This window comes from Schistocerca nitens, chromosome 11 (assembly GCF_023898315.1).
Source record: "Schistocerca nitens isolate TAMUIC-IGC-003100 chromosome 11, iqSchNite1.1, whole genome shotgun sequence".
NCBI classification, from domain to species: domain Eukaryota; kingdom Metazoa; phylum Arthropoda; class Insecta; order Orthoptera; family Acrididae; genus Schistocerca; species Schistocerca nitens.
In genome coordinates, this window is record NC_064624.1 from 195,049,409 (window position 1) to 195,068,854 (window position 19,446).

Consider the following 19,446-nt stretch of genomic DNA (forward strand, 5'->3'; position numbering starts at 1 on the left):
CTACAGACTTTATGATAAAAATGAAGAGAATATAATAATAAAAACAGGCGATAAAGTCGGAGACTTAAAGAGTAACATGGCGAAAAGAAATCGTGGAACTTAAAACAAAGAACAGAGGGATGATGAAGCTAATAAAATACATACGAAGCAGACAGGTAAAACAATAGACAGACATTTAAAAAACACGGCGACAGTCTGGATTCTGTTCGCAAAAGACATAAAATTCACACCTAGCAACAGCATGGGATCTGTTCGCAACACGAGAAAGACGAACAACACTGAATAGTCACTGGAACACTGCACGTAAAAGTTGGCAAATGCGACATACCACAGCCGAGAGCAGGTCGGGGGAAACTGGACAGATAATGGGAAAACAAAAAGGGGGGGAAAGGAGAGTAAAAGGAAGGGGAGAACCGGGATAGGAGCTGATGGAGGAGGAGGACCCATAAGAGGAATGGGGGGCAGATGCGACAGGGAGTGGGGTAGGCAGAGGAGGGGAAGAGAAAAGGACTTGGGGGGAGAAGGGAGGTTGGGAGAGGTTTAGTGGGGAGAAAACAGGACGGAAGGGGGGAAGAGGGAGCCCAGGGAAAGGACAGAGGAAAGGAGGGGGAGTGAGGATCAGAGTTGATAGGAGGGATAAATGGAGGGAGAGAGGGCATCATCTGGGAGGGGGAGTTGACGGAAGCCACCTTGGGAAAGGAGATGTAGGGTGTAGAGATGGAGGGTAGGGGGGACACAATGGTGAAGGCGTGGCAGGGGGCGGGGATGGGAGAGGAGCGGAGCTACCAGGGGGTGAGGGGGTGCAAGACGGCGGGAGGTGTAGAGGATGCGGATATGTTCGAGGAATAGGAGCAGATGGGGGAAAGGAATGAGATCATAGAGGACCCGCGTGGGAAACGGGAGGCGTATTCGGAAGGCGAGGCGGAGTGCATGACGCTCAAGGATCTGGAGGGACTTATAGAATTTGGGGGGGGGGGGCAGATATCCAGGCAGGACTGACATAACAGAGGATGGGACGGATTAAGGATTTGTAGGTGTGGAGGATGGTAGAGGGGTGCAACCCCCACGTCCGGCCAGAGAGGAGCTTTGGATTGGATGGAGCGGAGATGAGGGATCCAGGTGAGGTGACGGTCAATGGTGAGGCCAAGATAGGTGAGGGTGGAGGTGAGGCGGACAGGACGTGCGCAGACAGTAAGGGAGAAATCCAGGAGCCGGAAGGAGCGAGTGGTACGACCTACGATGATTGCTTGGGTCTTGGAAGGATTGAGTTTCAGGAGCCACTGGTTACACCATGCAGCAAAAAGGTCAAGGTGAGTCTGGAGAAGGCGATGGGACCATTGGAGGGTAGGAGCGAGGGCGAGGAATGCGGTGTCATCAGCATATTGCAAGAGGTGTACTGGAGGGGGGGGGGGTTGGGGCATATCCGCCGTGTACAGGAGGTAGAGGAGAGGGGAGAGGACAGAGCCCTGGGGCACACCTGCAGAGGGGTAGAAGGTGTGGGAATTGGCATTATGGCTGGTAACATAGGAGGGGCGGTGGGAGAGGAAGGAGGCCACCAGACGGATGTAGTTGATAGGAAGGGCGTAGGTTTGGAGTTTAAACAGGAGACCGGGATGCCAGACACGGTTGTAGGCCTTTTTGAGGTCAAGGGAGACAAAAATGGCGGAACGACGGGAGTTAAGCTGGAGGGAGAGGAGATGAGTGAGGCGGAGGAGTTGGTCATCAGCAGAGAAGGAAGGTCGAAAGCCACATTGGGTGTTGGGGAGGAGGTGGTGTTGGCGGAGGTGGTGATGGAAGCGCCAGGAAAGGATGGATTCCAAGAGCTTGCTGAACACTGATGTGAGACAGATAGGACGATAGGAAGAGGCATCAGATGGAGGCTTGTTGGGTTTGGAGAACATCAGGATACGGGAGGTTTTCCACAGGTCGGGATAGAAGGCAGTGGCAAGGATGACATTGTAGAGGGTGGCAAGGAGTGAAAGGAATGAGGGAGGGCAGTGTTTGAGGTGGCGGTGGGTAACGCAGTCGTGGCCGGGAGCAGTGTTGCGTTTAGTGCGGAGTGTGAGGCTGATGTCCTGTGTAGTGATGGGAGTGTTAAGTTCAGATGGTGGGGTGTGGCCCAAGTACTGGAAGCTAAGAGCAAGGGGAGGAACAGAGGTATTTGTACGGTCCATGACATCAGGGAAGAGGGAATAATCAAAGTGGGGATCATCGGGGATTGAAAAAACATCAGAGAGGTGGGAGGCAAAGTGGTTGGCCTTACTAAGGTTGTCAGGAAAGGGACGGTCATTAAGGAGGAGAGGGTACTGGGGGGTGGGGCGGTTCCCAGTAAGGCGGTGGAAAGCAGACCAATACTTGGAAGAGTTTATGGGGAGCGTGGTGTTGAGTTGTGTACATGTCTGGCGCCAGGCACGGCGTTTCTTGGCAGTAAGCAGGTTGCAGATGTGTCATTGTAATTGCCGGTGGCGGGTGAGTGTATCCCGCTCACGAGTGTGGAGAAAAGAGCGGTAGAGGCGGTGCGACTCTCGAAGCAGAAGGACGGCCTGTGGAGGCAGGGCGGGGCGGTGAGGGTGGACGGTTTTGGTGGGGATATGGGTGGCGACGGCGTCAGACAAGGTCTGGTGCAGGAAGGCAGCAGTGCGAGAGATGTCATCAGGAGATTGGAGGGTAAGGTCGTGGCCGTCAACCTGGGTGTGGATGAAGTCCCGGTAGGCATCCCAGTTGGCACGGGAGTAATCATGGACAAGTTTAGGAGGGACTTCAGGGCGGGGAGCGTTGCGGGCATGGCGACCATTAGAGATAGTGAGGAGAACAGGAGCATGGTCACTGCCAATGAGGTCATCTGCGGTGATGCGCCCAAGGAGGTTGGGAGAGGCAAGGACCACATCAGGAGTGGTGTTGGATTCGGGTCGGGTGTGCTGAGGCAGGGGATCCAGGTCGCCCTGGAGAGTGGTGAGAAACTGATGCCACCGCTGGAGGTCAGCAGGATCACGGCTGTGGATATTGAGGTCGGCGGCAATCACGTAGGTGGAGAAGGTGCGGTCAATGTGGGTCAGGAAATCGTATGGGATGGGGGTGCGAGGGCGGACATAAATGGTGGCACAGGTGATGGTAAGGGTGGGGAAGAAGAGGCTGAGGGTGAGATGCTCGGCAGGATTGTTAAGGAGAGGTTGGGGCCGGACAGGGAGGTGCTTGAGGTGGCCTATAGCAACTCCTCCACGCGCCAGAGGGTACGGATTATCGGTGCGGTGTAGGGTGTAAGGAGCCGTGGAGATGGAGATACGCGGTTGAAGGAAGGTTTCATTTAGGACGAAGGCATCCACGCGGTGCTGACGGAGGGTGTGGAGGAAGAGAAGTTTGTGGGTGGGCAGGGAGCGAATGTTGTGGTACAGGATACGGTACGGTTGTTGTACCATGGGAGGGGAGAGTTAGACGAGGGTGGTGAGGGGGTGAAGGTGAAGTGGGCCTGGTTGTGGGAGTATGTGGCATAGGTGGCAAGATGGATGATGGAACGGGCAGCGAGGGCGATTTGGGAAAGAGTGTGTGAGCGCTGGAAGGGGTGGATGTTTTGGAGCACAATGGTGGTGAAACGGATGATGTCCTCGGCAGTAGGGGGAGTGCGGAGCGAGTTATTGGGGTGGATGGGGTCATCAACAGGACGGACGGGGACGGTGAGCTCAGGGGTGACTGGTGGAGGTTTCGCATTACACTTCGAGGAGTAGGTAGGATGTGGGTCGTTGCAAGTGTTGCAGGAGGGAGGAGAGGTGAGGTTGGGGCAATTCCTGAGGAAGTGTGAGGCTTTGCAGTGGGGACTGGCGACAGACATGCACCCGTTTAAATGCTACCCTACCTGTCAACTCGTCCAAGTTCTGGTCAGCCTTCCGTCGCCTTACTGGAACTAAACCCTCCCCCTACTATCCTCTTCTCCATGATAATCACCCCTTCCCTGACTCCCTTAGTAAGGCCAATCACTTTGCCTCTTACCTCTCCGTTGTCTTTTCCATCCCCGATGATTCCCAGTTCGATTACTCCCTCTTCCCGGATGTCCGCGATCGAACTGATACCTCTGTCCCTCCCCTCGCTCCTGGTTTCCAGTACTTGGACAACATTGCACACACGGAACTCACTGCCCCTATCACTACACAGGATCTCATTACTACACTCCGCACAAAACGCAACACTGTTCCTGGTCACGATCGTGTTGCCTACAGTCACCTTCGTGAAGCTCCTGTCTCTTTCCTCTCCGTCCTGGCCAGTCTCTACAATGTAGTCCTGTCCACCGGTTACTACCCCGACCTGTGGAAAACTCCCGTATCCTCATGTTCCTTACACCCGGCAAACCGCCGTCCGATGTCTCCTCCTACCGTCCCATCAGCCTTCCCTCCGTCTTCAGCAAGGTCCTGGAATCTATCCTCACCTGCCGCATCCACCAGCATCTCCGCCAACACCGCCTCCTTCCCGTTACCCAGTGTGGCTTTCGGCTGTCCTTCTCTTCCGACGACCTTCTCGTTCACCTCACTCATCTCCTATCTGACCAGCTTAATTCCCGTCGCTCCACAATCTTCCTCTCCCTGGACCTCGAACGAGCTTATGACCGCGTATGGCATTCCGGTCTCCTCTTCAAGCTCCAAACCTTCGCCCTTCCCATTAACTACGTCCGTCTGATCGGCTCCTTTCTCTCCCGCCGTCCTTCCTATGTCACCGTCCATAACACTGATTCCTAAACCTTTTTCCCCTCCGCCGGTGTGCCCCAAGGCTCCATCCTCTCCCCGCTTCTGTACCTTTTGTATACGGCGGACATGCCGCTGCCGTCACCCCCCGTCCACCTACTCCACTTTGCCGATGACACTGCCCTTGCCCCCACCCTGCAGCACTCCCAACACCTTCTCCAATCCCATTTTGACCGGTTCACCGCTTGGTGCAACCAGTGGATGCTCAAGGTCAATCCCTCCAAAACCCAGGCGATCATTGTAGGCAAAACCACCCCTTCCTTCCGCCTCCTTGATTTCTATCTCACCATCTATGGCCGTCCTATCGCCCTCACTCCCACCCTTAAGTACCTTGGCGTCACACTCGACCGTCGCCTCTCCTGGACTCCCCATCTCCGGACAATCCAAGCCAAGGCATGCTCCCGACTCCGTCTCCTCAAGCTCCTTTCCGGCCGTACGTGGGGTCTGGACCCCTCCACCATCCTCCACTCTTATAAATCCCTCATCCACCCTATCCTTTGTTACGCCCATCCAGCCTGGATCTCCACCCCCCCCTACCTTTTACAAATCGCTCCAAATCCTTGAACGCCATCCTCTCCGCCTCGCCTATCGCATCCATCTCCCCTCCCCCACACGGATCCTGTACGATCTCATCCCCTTCCCCCACCTCCTCCTTTTCCTTGAAAGGATACAGCTCCTGTACACCTCCAGCACACTCGATCCTCCTCATCCGCTTGTCTCCCCGATCCTCTCCCACCCCCGCCCGCTGCCGCGCCTGTATTCCCACATCCCACCCGGTCTCCATCTCTCCACCCTCCTCACCCTCTCTCAAGGTGGCTTCCGCCAGCTCCCCCTCCCTGATGATGACCTCCTCCCCTCCATCTACCCCTCCTATCAACTTTGATCCTCCCCTCCCCCACTTCCTGTGTCTTTCCTTTAGGCACCCTCCCTCCCTTCTCTTTCCTCTTCCTCTGTCCCCTCCCTCCGCCCCTCTTCCCCCGGGCTTCTCCTCCCCCTTCCTCCCTTCCCCCTATCACCCCTGCCCGCGGCATCTGCTCTCCCTTCTCCCTCTCCCATCCCCCTCCTCCTCTCTTGGCAGGTCCCCGGACTCGTACACGGTTAGTGAACATTCGCGCGCCGGAGATCAACGCCTCGTGTTCTGTGTGTGCCGTCGTTTTGTGCTTAAGTGGTTCAGTGTTATTCGTTTTGTGCACCTACATTCACGCGTGACAATTTTCGTCTATGTATGTGTCGAAGTGTCTGAACAAATTTTATCTTGGACTCTACGCCCGTGAACGGTTCCATGTATTTTAAGAAATGTTTGTCTCCGTTTATATGTCCACCGTATTTTTTTCTCTAAATGTCTTCATTTGTATCTTTTGTGTTTCTCTGAGGCCCAAGAGCGGCGTAGTATGCTGCTGCTGGTCTGCCTGTACACAGGTTTCAAAATAACAATAAGGAAAAAAAAAAAAGAAAACGCAAAATGTTGGTTAAGAGTTTCTTTATCCAGGTAATATTTGGAATTGCAAGGAGCAACAGTTCCGTGCTGATGAAGTAAATGCCAACAATGGGTTGTAGTAATATCTGTAATACATAATTCTGACCACGTATGATTAATCTTCTGCTTGCATAGTCGCATCCCCTCTCCGTTACGGCAGTAATTATGTCTGCTAGTCTGCTCTGGAGTCTGGCGCATTTGTGTATATCCCTGTCTTCTCCTGTAATTCCCAACAAGCATCTCCACAAGAACGGTATTTGAAGATCACCGGCATATCTCGTCGCTATAAGTCAAAACTGGTAATATTTGCAATATTCGCCTTTCGAACAAATCGGAAACTTAGTTTTGGAAAGCCTATATCGAGTTTAGAGTAAAGCAGGCCAGGTTACTTTTACTTTTCTGTTTATTTTTCTTCTCTGTACAACTTGCAACTTTATCCATTTGCTCCTTGCGTGATAGTTTAGCTTTTTGTATCGAGTTTCAAGCATACTTTGAAACTTTCTGTTTTAGGTTCTTACCTCGACTGCCCTCCACGTGCATGTGGATTAGATGTAAACACAATGCTGTCAGCCAAAGCAGGTTGCTTCACGTAAAAATACTTCCCGCGTTTCGTCTCCCCCTGTGGAACTCGCGGATTAAGACGAAAAGTGTTGGTTAAATGCCATGAATATATGCTTTCATACCAACTGGTTCGGGATTAGTCTTCCCTCGCTCCAGTATTGAAATCGCAAATTTTTCCCTGTCAGTTGTGCTCAGTTTTGGAAATCCAGGCAAGCAGAACACGGCAGGTGGTGTAATGGCGGAGATTCTAACCCAGCCAGCTGCACGTAGTGTAGAGGAGTAACGCGAGAGTGCAGTACCTGCCCGCATTGCAGAGTACCCGGAGTCGCGTAGTACGCACTGCCACCAACAGATGGCATGCGCGAGCTGCAAAGCGTACAGCTTTGTATAGGGAATGTACGGCCAACTTGCAAGTGGCACTGAACTCCTGGGGATATATTGACTTCTGCAGCATGATTAGCCGTGTATATTTAAGAAGTGCACTCTGCCGTCTAATGCACTGCTAAAACTGATCTGTGGCATGTTAGATATTTAGCGATAAATTTTAGCGAAATGAGTCGAAAAGCATTTGTTGTGGCGAGCATGAAACAGATTTTCCCTGCTATTCTTTATTAATAGCGAAACCAGATTTCGCAGTTCTTGTTGCGGTATCGAGTTTGAAAGCCTGTAGCGTAATTAGCGTTAATTTAGTCCTATCCAACAGTCAGCAGGAGACAAGGAAACCAATATCATTCCACAGGTGCAAGGAAAATGCTATCGTTAATTTTAAGCTCTATATCGACTTCTTGTTCCTGCTACTTGGTACTACGAAAATACGAACAATGTATCTTTTTCTTTAATACGAAGTGAAGCATTGGATTCAAATATATATGCAAGGTTCCTTAGTAAATAGAACTGATAAACGTTCCTATACGATTACGCATGCCTTTTATTTTTGTCAGATCTATCCCGTAAAATGTTGCGTGCAAATTGTTCTATGACATTAGAAGAATGATTATGAAAAGAAAAGAAAAAAACTGTGTTCAAACAAAACTAGGCCTACGATCACAAGGAGCATGTAGGAAACAGTAACAATTGTACTAGCCTTAATACAATTCATTTTAGCAACCAGGTTGCAATTGTAATAATAGTCTCCTGGTAACAATGATTACTGAATAGTAGGTCATAGGTTCGATATTTGCACAGCACATAATTTTTTGTACATTATATTGTGTGGAACAAACTACAATTTATTATTATGAACATCCTAAATTTAAGTTTAAACCATACTGTACAGTCAATGAGGTCAAATTTTTTACCAGTCATGATGACTTTGTACGGCACCACTCACTATTTCTCATTTAGTATGCTAACAGTGGAAGCTTTATCTCTTTAAGATTTCTGTTTTGTAGTTAAATTACCATAGAACGAAACTGTTAGCTCTTCTGACTTTTTTGCTATTCGAATGGATTGGAAACTAAGTAACAGAAATGTAGAAAGACAAAAGGCCAGAAATGAATAAATTTAACTGAATGGTTAAGTCAGGTTCCTGCAACTTTTCCCATTGTGACTAAAATAAACCCCAAAACAAGAAAATGTATAAGGACTTATGCTGCAGTGGTCAGATATTGAGATTAAAATAACAGGCCTGGAGGTGCTCCTGATAGTAGGAGCATGAAATTAGCTGAATTAGCAGAAACGTGCTCACAATCACAGGAAACTTACAACCAATAACAGAACATGGTTCTGGGTTTGCTGATGGATTTGCTAACCAAATTTAAATTAATTTTTGAATATGGCTTTCAAATAAATGATTGACATTACACTGTATGATGGTAAACCATATGCTGGAAAAGTCACTGCAGCAGATATATAAGGCAAGTTTTTTAAATAAGTTGCATTTCTAGGACCAAGAAAGGAATAAAGAAATAGGTTTTGGCCAGAAAGCTAAAATGGAGTTTTGTACTGTAAAGACAGTGTATTAACAGAAAAGATAAATCTCACCCAATATCTGTAAACAGAAAGGGGATTGGTGCATTATAGCAGTGAACATCTACACCAAGTATCTGAAAATATTTGAGGGAATGTATTTACTATTAGTATTACTGAAAGTGTTGTTCAACTTGTAAGACAATATGTGCACTATTATTTGTAATGTGTGTTATTAAAAATATCCTAAAGAAATCTTATTTTTACATTTATGTCCACTTAACGTCAAAACTGTTAATAACAGGTGTACATAAATATCTTTGAATTTCAAACTAATCCTGCATTACTGACCTAGAACAATTTCTTTAAGTTTCTTATTAACCACTAACTTACTTTTGGGATTGCTAATAAGTTACTCAGAGTATTCCATGCAGGTAAAATAAGTGTTGTCTAAGACTAACCTAAACTTAGCCAGAATGGCAGTGTAACTTTATCAGTATAAATATTAAAATATTACAGCAGTGGGTTAACTTGTCTATATTTTTACTATCAGAAGCATTCGGTAACTTTAACTACAGCATGTACCACAGTTGACTGCATTTCCGCTCACATATTCGTGATTTCAACATAAATTGTCCGTGATTTCAACATAAATTGTCAGATTATGAAGAGAAATAAAAATAGCAGTTTCAATACAAAATGTGCATGACATTTACATGAAATAACCTTCAAATTTCACCATGTTTTGAAACAAGTATTCTTCAAAAAGGGTGGCCTACCTGTGAACCATCACCAGATTTTGTACGTGCTATTTCATTCTGGGCTAGGAAAGAGTATGGAGTACAAGCTAATTTCTTCCTGGAAGTATTTATACTTTTTCCCTCTCTACAATATTACATAAAATGTAGATACACCATATGTATAAAAGCCTATTAAAACTCAGAGAAACAAATTAATGAAAGCAAATGAAGCACAAGGAAGAAACAAAGGTGATGGTAAAGCACAAATGTCAAATATGTACACAGTTTGAAGGATGAAGTTTTTATTTATCTATGTATCATTCTGAACCCTTGACAGGGACAGAGTCTGCTTGCAAAATGTAACAAATATTACATGAGATGATAATAATAACATTCCACACTCAGAAAGAAACATGGAACAAAAATTTTATAAAAATCTCTAAGTCAAACAAAAATGAGATTATTTGAAGAGAAAATGTTACCACAGATTTTGTACCTCGATATGTTAACGATAACCTAAAGAAGTTTCAATGTCAATTTTCCAAATTATTTAGTAAAAAGTGATTCTGGGAGTCGCAGATTCTGCAATAATTTTCTCATGGCCAAGCTTCTACTGCCCTGTGTCACTACAGCCTGGTATCTTTTATTTGCCTCATTTAGACGCATATGTACTCTTGTTGCCAACAAAGTGAATTATTTTCTTCTGTATAAAGTGGCTGGCTGGGAAAACTATTTTCTCCTCCACTGATGCAAACACAGAAGTGGCTATCTCAGAGATCAAAAATTCACTTGTGAGTAATTTCTTCTTGTTGCTTCTCAAATGAACCTTTGCCATTTGCAATACACTGAAAACCTCACTCGGTGGCTGAATAAGTGAGGTATCTGTAAAGGACTTCAGATGTAAAAGCATGTTCACAGACGTACAGGGATTTTCTTTAGATGCGATTAGGCTCTCCTCGCAAAATTCGCAAAGCGCATGGCGCTTCATAGCTTGCCTAACATTGTGACAACATAAATAGTAGAGAGACTGGTGCTCATCATCACACACCATGTTACAAGTGGCTTGTCAACTTCCTCAGCACACTTATACTCATCTTCACTTACAAATTACCCCACTAATTCTGCCAGGAATCTACTGCCTTAATTTTCATTATCAGAGGTAGAAGTAAAGAATTAAGAAAGAGTAATAACCATCAGTGCTGTTTTCAGTTCTGAAGGTGCTGATACTGGATTTTTGAAGAAGACCATTGAAAACAGATTTCCTAAAGCATCTTGTGCAAATCTACTTGTTAGCAGAAATTTAAAATTTTTCTCATTCACGAATGTGTCCTGCAGTTCCAAAATACCTACAGTTGACAAAACTACAAAGACTGAACTGGTTTCCAGGCACCCTTCAGGCCAATTTTCAAGTTTTCAAATAAACACAGTGTGTCCTCCAGATGACAGAGAGCCTCACTGTATGTTTGTTCATCAGAACGACTCAGAGCCATAACTGGAGCTCTACATGTCATGAGGCGAAACCACTTATGAACGTGCTTTAGAAACCGTGCTGTGGTTAAAGCATTTCTCTGCAGTTTCTCTGTCCTGACACCATACTCAATGGCTGCTGCAGTCTGGCTGTTAATTAGGGCAGTAGCCAAGCCAACTTTCATTTTATCATAAAGGTTTGGCATCAAACACCTCTCATGCAGTTGTGGTGCCAGTTTAAGACTTAAACCACTGTCTATCTCAAGCAACTGTTTTACACGATTTATATGTACCTCATTACAAGGTAGATATTGTTCCTCAACAACACTTTGTGAAAGGAAGACTTATTGCCCGGTGACTAAGTGGTTCCTCATATTTTCAAAATGTGTGGTGTATCTCTGAGGAAAATTAGCTTCCTGTTATCACAAGGATACTGGCAAAAATTGACTAATTTTGAAAACCTGCCAACAACAATTCCAAATTCTCACCATACAGCTCGATTTTGCCCTCCCGTATCTGACGCGATGCAGTGAACATTGATACCGAGTGCCTCAGATTCACTAAATGCTTATAGTGATGTTTTTGACATGAGAACTGGAAAATGATGGCCTGTGTAATGGTAACCTATTGTATGTTTCCACTTTCAGGTAATACCACCCAGTATAACAACTAATGCTCCAATCATATTCCAATGATGGAATGATACGACTCTCATCCATGAGGAGAGGAGCACATTTTTCATCTGGCAGCATGAGGTCAAACTTAACTTTCAGGAAAACTCATTAGCTCCCTCAGCACACCAGGTCTAAATTTTACATTCTGTAGCAAACATCTCGGGGTTCTGCCTGAAGGAAACGGAAATTTATTTTCTACCATGTACTACCACAAGCTAGTCTAATTCTCAGCCCTTTCCACTGACCATTTGCTACCTTTAGATGTCCCCTTTGTTAATACTGCAAACCGATCTTCACCAAATAAACCATGCAGGCTGGCAAGAAAGTTGTCTTATTCTAAACTCACTCATGTCTCCCCCCTTTCTGAAAGAAGTTGGGTTTTCTCTTCAAAGCTAAAATTTCAGCCCGAAGCTGTTGTACTAGGTTCTTCAGAGTGGTGACTTCATCTCCTGTTGCGTCCAGATTCTCTGGAGGACTGATGTCACTGGTCACATTTGAAGGCTCTCCAACCTCTGGAACACAAATTTGCAATATTACAATCTTCAAAAATGAAAAAGTATTTAATACTATAATATGCTTTCAAGCAGCCAGAAATTGTTTCTCAGTAGGATGTGGTATGTGATTTAAAGATTCATAAGATGCCAAAATCTTAGTTTCAAGGGACAGAGGCAAATCTGTGACAATATGAGTGGTAAAATTCCAGGTGGGCTCTTTTTGTTGTTGTTGTTGTTGTGGTCTTCAGTCCTGAGACTGGTTTGATGCAGCTCTCCATGCTACTCTATCCTGTGCAAGCTTCTTCATCTCCCAGTACCTACTGCAACCTAGATCCTTCTGAATCTGTTTAGTGTATTCATTCTTGGTCTCCCTCTACGATTTTTACTCTCCACGCTGCCCTCCAATACGAAATTGGTGATCCCTTAGATTAGATTAGATTAATACTAGTTCCATGGATCACGAACACGATATTTCGTAATGATGTGGAACGAGTCAAATTTTCTAATACATGACATAATTAAGTTAATTTAACAACATAATTAAGTTAATATAACAACTTTTTTGTTTGGTTTCTTTTTCTTTTTTTTTTTCTTAATTTATATCTAAAAATTCTTCTATGGAGTAGAAGGAGTTGTCATTCAGAAATTCTTTTAATTTCTTCTTAAATACTTGTTGGTTATCTGTCAGACTTTTGATACTATTTGGTAAGTGACCAAAGACTTTAGTGGCAGTATAATTCACCCCTTTCTGAGCCAAAGTTAGATTTAATCTTGAATAGTGAAGATCATCCTTTCTCCTAGTATTGTAGTTATGCACACTGCTATTACTTTTGAATTGGGTTTGGTTGTTAATAACAAATTTCATAAGAGAGTATATATACACTGAGAAGCTACTGTGAATATCCCTAGATCCTTAAATAAATGTCTGCAGGATGATCTTGGGTGGACTCCAGCTATTATTCTGATAACACGCTTTTGTGCAATAAATACTTTATTCCTCAGTGATGAATTACCCCAAAATATGATGCCATATGCAAGCAATGACTGAAAATAGGCATATTAAGCTAATTTACTCAGATGTTTATCACAAAAATTTGCAATTACCCTTATTGCATAAGTAGCTGAACTCAAACGTTTCAGCAGATCATCAATGTGTTTCTTCCAATTTAATCTCTCATCAATGGACACACCTAAAATTTTTGAATATTCTACCTTAGCTATATGCTTCTGATTAAGGTCTATATTTATTAATGGTGTCATACCATTTACTGTACAGAACTGTATGTACTGTGTCTTATCAAAATTTAGTGAGTCTGTTTACAAGGAACCACTTAGTAATTCTCTGAAAGACATTATTGACAATTTCATCAGTTAATTCTTGTTTGTCAGGTGTGATTACTATATTTGTATCATCAGCAAAGAGAACTAACTTTGCCTGTTCATGAATATAGAATGGCAAGTCATTAATATATATTAAGAACTACAAAGGACCCAAGACCGACCCTTGTGGATCCCCATTCTTGATAGTTCCCCAGTTTGAGGAATGTGCTGATCTTTGCATATTATGAAAACTGCTTATTTCAACTTTCTGCACTCTTCTGGTTAGGTACGAATTAAACCATTTGTGCACTGTTCCACTCATGCCACAATACTTGAGCTTGTCTAGCAGAATTTCATGATTTACACAATCAAAAGCCTTTGAGAGATCACAAAAAATCACAATGGGTGGTGTTCGGTTATTCAGTAATTCAAAATTTGATTGATGAAAGCATATATGGCATTTTCTGTTGAAAAACCTTTCTGGAAACCAAACTGACATTTTGTTAGTACTTCATTTTTACAGATATGTGAAGCTACTCTTGAATACCTTACTTTCTCAAAAATTTTGGATAAAGCTGTTAGAAGGGAGATTGGGCAGTAATTGTTGACATCAGATCTATCCCCTTTTTATGCAAAGGTATAACAATAGCACATTTCAGTCTATCAGCAAAAATGCCCTGTTCCAGACAGCTATTACACAGGTGGATGAGAATCTTACTTATCTGTTGAGAACAAGCTTTTAGTATTTTGCTGGAAATGCCATCAATTCCATGTGGGTTTTTGCTTTTAAGCAAGTTTATTATTTTCCTAATTTCAGAGGGAGAAGTGGTTGAGATTTCAATTGTATCAAATTGCATAGGTATGACCTCTTCCATTAACAGCCTAGCATCTTCTAATAAAGATGCCTCAGAACATGTCCTACCAACTGATCCCTTGTTCTAGTCAAGTTGTGCCACAAACTTCTCTTCTCCCCAATCCTATTCAATACCTCCTCATTAGTAATGTGATCTACCCATCCAATCTTCAGCATTCTTCTGTAGCACCACATTTTGGAAGTGTCAATTCTCTTCTTGTCTAAACTATTTATTGTCCATGTTTCACTTCCATACATGGCTACACTCCATACAAATACTTTCAGAAATGACTTTCTGACACTTAAATCTATACTCGATGTTAACAAATTTCTCTTCTTCAGAAATGCTTTCCTTGCCATTCCCAGTCTACATTTTATATCCTCTCTACTTCGAACAACATGAGTTATTTTGCTCCCCAAACAGCAAAACTCCTTTACTACTTTAAGTGTCTCATTTGCTAATCTAATACCCTCAGCATCACCCTACTTAATTCAACTACATTCCATTATCCTTGTTTTGCTTTTGTTGATGTTCATCTTATATCCTCCTTTCAAGACACTATCCATTCCATTCAACTGCTCTTCCAAGTCCTTTGCTGTCTCTGCCAGAATTACAATGTCATCGGCGAACCTCAAAGTTTTTATTTCTTCTCCATGTCATTACTTTTCCATTTCATAGTATTAAGAGCCCAAAATATTCCGGAGGTGGGCTCTTAATATTATGAAATGGAAAAGTAATGCCATATACTAAAGTGATATTGTAGGTGACCAATTATATTTAATTCCCAATAAACACTACCACAGTGTTTACAAAAATCCTTAGCTCTTTGCTAAGGCACCAATGAAATCCGACAGCACTGTAATTTAACAGACCTTCACTATACAACAGTTCGATAATAACAGATCATGTGAGGCCTGAATACTTAAAATTACAAGAGCTGTGAGGCCAGTCATACTTCCTGATGTGGGTTGTAGCGTGGAATACAGTTAAGTGCAAGTAAATATTATTTACACTAAAAGATTAAATAATGACCAAACTCAACCACAACATTAGACATCTTAGCACCTGTTGTGCCACGTATTGCCAACAAATGTAAAGCTCTGTATACAGAGTAAAAAAAAAAAAAAAAAAAAAAAAAAAAAAAAAAAAAAAAAAAGAAACAGTACAGAAAAGCCACAGGCTAAAACGTAGGAGAAATATTTATTTCATCAGATACCAATAGAAGTGGACTGTGTATGTAAGAGATGTGGTCGTGCTCGCTAAATTAATTTGTGACAAAGTATTTTGTTCCCTCCACCAACAGACCCTGGACGTGCCAGTTTGAAAAATATACAGCTGTTGTAAATGAAATGTTTGAGTCTGTTTCTGTACACTACTGAGAGTTTAAATGAGAGTATTAAATATAACTTCAAAAGAAGAAACTCTATTATATTATTTTGAGCTTTTCCTCATTACAGAGGCTTATCTCGAACATAATAATTTACTTGGAAATTACAATACAAACAATCAATGTTCTTAAACTATATTCTCAAAATATTCCTCCAGGTGTTTCGATCTTGTGTGTCTTCTTCATCTGCACCCATTCTCCTCATTGTGTGCTGTACATTTTGGAGCCAGGTGGTCACAGGTCGTCGTCTTCTCCTTCTCCCCTCCGGTTCCCACTCCAGTATCAATTTTGGTATTCTGGTTTTCTCCATACGTCCTACATGACCATACCACTGTAATTTCTTCCTATCCATTACGTCATATATTCTTTCTTTTATTTCCATTCTCCTTATTACTTCAGTGTTCCTTATCTTTTCTTTCCTGGAGATTCTTGCCGATCTTCTCCAAAAGTCCATCTCTAGAGCTTGTAATTTTTTAATGTGCTTCATGTTAATTGTCCAGGTCTCCGTTCCATACAGAACCACACTCTCCAATATGGATTTGTATATTAATTTTTTAGTTCTGCTCATTACATTCCTGCTCCGTAAGACTGAGTTAAGCATCCCAATGATCCTCCGTCTGCTACTAATTCTTTTATTGATTTCTGACTGATTTTCCCTCCATTTCTAAAATGGATCCCAAATAACAGAAAGTGTTTATCTTTTTGATTTTCTTTCCTTCAATGTATAGCTCATCTGAATCATTAGTCAAGTATTCTGTTTTTTGGTAATTAATCTTCAAACCACAAGTTTTGTATGCTACTGTTAGTTGATTGCACATATAGTTAGCATCCTCCCCATCTTGTGCTACGACTACTTGATCATCAGCAAATAATAAATGATGTAGATAAACTCCATTTCTTATTTCTAAAGAAGGAACTCTAAGCTATGTATTTACAACAACTATTAAAAAGTAAATGCTTATTGTATTCAATTGACAAAGTATTTACTACGACAACTTCTACGATACAAGTAGGCCCACTGTTTGCATGCATAATGCTGTGAAGGGGAATTCTGTGTGTCCTACTGATCAAAACAACAAATGTGAACTGTTAGCAGTTACACAAGATATTCACAGTACTGCAATTCAGCAGCGTGTGACAGCATGACATATAGAAAAAGCTATTGAAGTAGTGAATGTTATTTTCCAGTTACCAGTATCCACAGTTCGTTTCTCTATTGGGCCAACAGGTCTCTCTCAGAAGGAGCTTTCGTCCCACTGGTGGCTTATGATGACAAAAAATGGTTGTCACAGCATTTGGTTTAAGTTTTACCACTCCACTAGCTCTGTTGGTTTCAAACTGGTCTGGAGTGAAGTGATTCTGGTAAACAGAAACAGTACTATCAGCCAGTTTAATTACCAACTTCATTATTTAAGCGATATAAAAATTTCAAAACTGTACATTATAACTATATTTTATAATATAAAATATATGAATCTGCAATATCAATAGAACACAGCACTCATTACTAAAAGTACATGCAGTGCAAGGTGGTCAGAGGCCTATGAATTAGGTACAGTAGTTATACACAAACACTGCCGTTCTTATCTATCTCTCAGCTTCTACCTGCAAAATAATCGAAAAAAAAATTATTTTACATGAGATAACTAACATCTTTTAGGTAATGTATCTTTGTTCAAGTTTAATTTTCCTGTGATTTAGGTTTCCTGTGTAACAACATATATTGTATCTAAAAACAAAGATGATGTGACTTACCAAACAAAAGCGCTGGCACGTCACACGTCAAAACACACACACACACACACACACACACACACACACACACACACACACACACACACACACACACACACACACAATGATGATGAAATGTTCAGGACAATACAAACACCCAGTCATCTCGAGACAGGTGAAAATCCCTGACCCCGCCGGGAATCGAACCCGGGACCTCACACTCGGGAAGCGAGAACGCGAGCTGTGGATAGGGGGAGGGAACAAGGTCAGGTTACAGTCGGAAGGAAGGGTAGATGTCAGGGCGAATTTCAACATCCAAAAGGGGGCGGTGCTGGAAATTGCCTTGGTGAAGGAGATGGAGGGTGTGGAGGTGCAGAGAGAGAGAGGTTTTTTTGTGGTTTTAGGGCGCACAACTACAGTGGTCATTAGCGCCCAAGCTAAGTTATGAATGCACTGTGAGGCACAGCAATTAAAATGGACAACACTATAAAAGGCAAGGGATGAAAAGAAAACAGCACGATCAAATGTCCTCAGACGGGTTTGTCAAGTGGATAAAACGAAGAACGTGAGCACCTGCTCCTGGGTCATCCGCTAAAATTTCACCCAGAGTACGTGGCAGGCCGAGATCAATGCACAGTGTATTAAAATTCGGACAGGACGTTAAAATGTGGCGCACCGTCAGCAATTGCCCACACGGACAGAACAGCACTGACACAGCCGTCAGCAGATGGCGGTGGCGGAACCGGCAGTGTCCAATCTGTAACCAGGCCAAAACGACCTCCTCCCACCGAGAAGGGTGTGAAGAGGTCGTCTGAGCCGTGGGGAGAGGTTTCGAGGCCCGAAGCTTGTTTCAAGTAAGTGGAGACTAATCGGCATGCCACAGTGATAAAATGTGCTGACAAATGACCCTGCTACAATCGGATGAAGGCACACGAGAAGTTGTTCGAGGCTGGAGGACCGCAGCCTCGGCCGCAGCAACTGCAGCTTCGTTCCCAGGGATACCGGCATGGCCAGGAACCCACATAAAGGTAACCGGAGAACCGTCGTCTGCCAGCTGCCAAAGAGAGCGTCGGATCCGGCGCATGAAAGGGTGAATTGGATACAGATCACTGAGGCTCTGGATGGCACTCAGGGAATCGGAGCAGATGACATAAGCAGAATGTCAGTGGCCGTGGATGTAAAGAACGGCCTGGTAGAGGGCAAATAGCTCAGCTGTGAAGGCCGAACAATGGTCATGGAGCCGGTATTTGAAACTGTGTGTCCCGACAATAAAAGAACACTCGACACCGTCATTGGTCTTAGAGCCATTTGTATAAATGAAGATCGTATTAATGAACTTCGGACGAAGTTCGACAAACTGCGAGCGGTATTCCGAAGCTGGGGTAACCTCCTTTGGGAGCGAGCCGAGGTCGAGGTGAACGCGAACCTGAGCATGGAGCCAAGGTGACGTTTGGCTCTCACCCACTCTAAAGGTTGCAGGGAGTGGAAAATCAAGTTGTTGAAGGAGGCGACGAAAGCGAACTCCAGGGGGTAGCAGGGCAGATACATACAACCCATATTGACGGTCAAGAGAGTCGTCAAAAAAGGAACGATAAGACGGGTGGTCGGGCATTGACAGTAGCCAACAGACCTACGACAAAGCAGTATAATGCGCCGGTAGCATGAAGACTCTCGACAGGACTAGTATAGAACGCTCCGATCGCAAGACGTAACCCCCGATGTTGTATAGAGTTGAGGCGGCGTAAGATGGACGGACATGCAGAGGCCTACACAGAGCTCCCATAATCCAGCTTTGAGCAGATGATCGACCAATATAGGTGAAGTAGGACGGTTCGATCCGCTCCCCACGACGTAGCACTGAGAATACGGAGGACATTTAGGGAATGGGTACACCGGGCACACATGTGGAGACCAGCTAAGTTTCCTGTCAAATGTAAGACCTAAAAATTTTGTTGTCTCCATGAATGGAGCACAACAGGACCGAGATGTAAGGACGGTGGGAGAAACTCTTTGTAGTGCCAGAAGTTAATACAGACCGTCTTCTTGGCAGAAAAACAGAAGCCGCTGGCGACACTCCAGCAGTAAAGACAGTCAAGACAA

General features: G+C 43.9%; 1 long non-coding RNA gene across 1 annotated transcript in view; it reads right to left on the bottom strand.

The window, feature by feature from the left end:
- Window positions 1–16,965, bottom strand: part of LOC126213602 (uncharacterized) — a 120,000-nt gene extending 103,035 nt beyond the window's left edge. The window contains exon 1 of the long non-coding RNA XR_007541272.1: window positions 16,805–16,965. This is a non-coding gene — a long non-coding RNA (uncharacterized LOC126213602). The remainder of the gene's footprint in view (window positions 1–16,804) is intronic.
- Between the last annotated feature and the right edge of the window lie 2,481 nt (window positions 16,966–19,446).